Source organism: Triturus cristatus, chromosome 12 (assembly GCF_964204655.1).
Source record: "Triturus cristatus chromosome 12, aTriCri1.1, whole genome shotgun sequence".
NCBI classification, from domain to species: Eukaryota; Metazoa; Chordata; class Amphibia; order Caudata; family Salamandridae; genus Triturus; species Triturus cristatus.
The window spans coordinates 728,448,082-728,450,891 of NC_140595.1; the positions used below are offsets into that span (position 1 = coordinate 728,448,082).

At 41.5% G+C, this 2,810-nt stretch overlaps 1 non-coding gene across 1 annotated transcript; it reads left to right on the forward strand.

Annotated features, from left to right (window-relative positions):
• The first annotated feature begins 543 nt into the window (after positions 1–543).
• TRNAL-UAG (transfer RNA leucine (anticodon UAG)) lies at positions 544–625 on the forward strand. The gene has a single exon. It is a non-coding gene; the product is annotated as a tRNA-Leu (tRNA).
• Positions 626–2,810: the final 2,185 nt, after the last annotated feature.

The following is a 2,810-nucleotide window of genomic DNA, read 5'->3' on the forward strand; positions in this document are numbered from 1 at the left end:
TATGCCCTTCTACATTGCTGTATGATGCCTGACTTAATGTTTTGTAAAACCAATTAAAAAAATATTTTTTAAAAAAATGGGTGAAGTAGGCCCCAGCAATATGCTGTTGAACCTGCCTCCCGTGGGGGGTTCCTTGGTGGGCGCCCCAACCTATAATACTTCTTACCGGACGAGGAAGAGTTACAAAGAAAATAAAGTGACAAGGATTGCATTGGTCAAAAACTTTCTGTCTTGAATTCTAACTATAAAGGTGACAAGATGTGCCACCACAGTGCTAAAAGGACAGTGACTGCAAACAGTAAAAGGCTGCGTGATGTGTCTCCGTACGGTGATAAAAGCCCACGCTTCTAAGCAACTGGGCAAACATACACTTTGGAAGGGGAGTAAATAAGGAAAGACAAATGAGCAGAAAGGTATTAAACCTTGCTTCGCTCTAACTCGCTCACCTGTCTGTTCATGGCGCGCGGCCCTACACGTCTACGAAGACACAGCACGTTTGTAATGTTTGATCAACTTGCCACAGTGGACAGGAAAATTCCATGTGGTAGCGTGGCCGAGCGGTCTAAGGCGCTGGATTTAGGCTCCAGTCTCTCTGGAGGCGTGGGTTCGAATCCCACCGCTGCCAAGATTTTAGTTTTTTAATGTCGTTTTTTAAAATTAAATACTTTTTCGCTTGCAAAGCACATAACATGCAGATTACAGATACTTACTTTATGTAGAAAGGCAAGTGGATTAGTGCTGTTGATGCAGAGATCCTTTAATTACTTGCGGTTCATAGACTTTAATCCCTAACAGTAAAGTCAATGTTTGACTCCTACACTTTGAAACTCTCAGTGTCTGTTGTAACTTCCAGAATATTGATTTACACACTTATGATTTATTGTCAATGTATATTGTGCGTGTGATACAAAGTGCTCTGACAGCCGCAGGGGGATAAGTAGCGATATCAAAGAATTAAATAACATATAGTAAGTTCCATTTGAGTTGTTATTCGTGTAAATACTCATGCAGACCTATGTATCTGACGTACTTACAGTGCATCGACAGTACATGTGTAGCAATTGAACAAAGTCAAAAGCTCGCCTTCAAATCGAGGTTTATTTGAAGTGTTTGTGAAGTGATAACAAGCTGCAGGCCTTTGTGTACTTTCCATTTAATTGGCCTCTAAGTATTAGGCTTCATAAAGCTACCAGCCATGATGATAAGCAAACAAAAGGAGGGCTGATGTCCCTTTAAATCCAGCAGTTGTTTTGGGCCCAGCTGGAATCTAAATATGAAATCCCCCTTCACTGTCTGCGCGTTGCTGCTCCGAACAGAAAGCAGACCATGTGTGGGCACTGCTGAATTGTGTCTCGGTGTTACCCAAGTACACCGGGACAAATTCAGCATATCTCAGTGGGGCTGGAAGCATCCCCGATCCAGATAAATAGTAGCTGCCGGGATACCGCGGATCCCCCTTAATCCCAGCACTGGTAATTTAATAATGGAAGGACAATGCTGCTCAGCTGTAATCATATATTACGGTAGTATGAGTCAAGACCTCATAATGCCAAAGTGAAAAGCAGAGTAAGATTACAGCTGCAGTTCAAACAATAAAAACGAGAACTGTTTTTTTGTTATTTTAGTCTGTTTTTCTAAAATAAATAGTGATCAGCAGAAAGGTGATCTGTACGGCAATATCTTAAAGTTTTTTGCACGCCCAATCTCATTACAGAAAAAATAGATCCTCTCTGCGTGTAAGTATACATTTTGAGCTGCAGCATTTTTAATCTGATTTACAGTAAACTGATTCTAAAATCCTTTTACAGCAAATTACTAATAGCTTTTTGGAGTGTTTAATATCGCACTATAGATTTTGTGTTTACTCATCAGGGGGCAGATTTATGAGCCCCTTCTTTTGCGTCACTTTTCCCATGTTAAAAGTGACGCAAAAGTGGCGCAAGGGGCTCATAAATCTGCCCCCAGGTCTTTCATATCAGAAGAGCAATACATCAATGATTTAAGGGGTTTGTGGGATGGGTGATGGTGTCACCATGTATTATAAGAAATAAAATGGCATATGTTAATAGGATATCGCAAGTCACCCCGGAGTTCCCTGACATTATAAAGGAACTCGAACTGTGATCTAATTTCTCTATATGGTCATGTAACTCTCTATGACTATGACTTGCAATATCCTTATAATGTACAGCAAGGGATACCTTATCCCATAAATATTTAGAGTCTCATACCTCTCTAGTGGCACTAACTTCCGTATTAAGAGTTGGATAAGCGGCTACCCAGCTTGAAAACATGGTTAGTAAAGAGAGTTTTTTCAGAGTTTGGTCTATGTGTGAAGGGTTGCGAGTCGTGCATGATGGTGAGAGGTGTGCTCCGAACATGTCACTGTGGTATTCTGCCACGCGTACTAATATCAGTAATGCTGAAGGTATACAGTGCTACTCTAGACTATTTCAGAAGTTAGATCTCTCACTGTCAGTCGATGAGGCAATCCTGTGTTGAACAGCTGTCCTGGTTGGGTGGAAGGGTTAGATGTGTAGGTTTTATGTTCTAGTTAGAATAGAGTATCAGAGTGTGGCTGTCCCTGCTGTAAAGAAAGCTCTACCAATGCAGAATCATCTGCCCGCAAGGCTGGTCAGAAGTGTAGCCAGTCAAGTTTTAAGTAACCTCTTGTAGGTTAAGTACGAACTTCCTGCTGTAGGAAGGTCAGCCGTGCATCATGGATAGCTTCGGCGACTAGAAGTCTGTAGGGGACCCAGTGTGATGAAAATTTGTCATATGGTCCTGATGTTGAAGAAGAACGTTTTGGT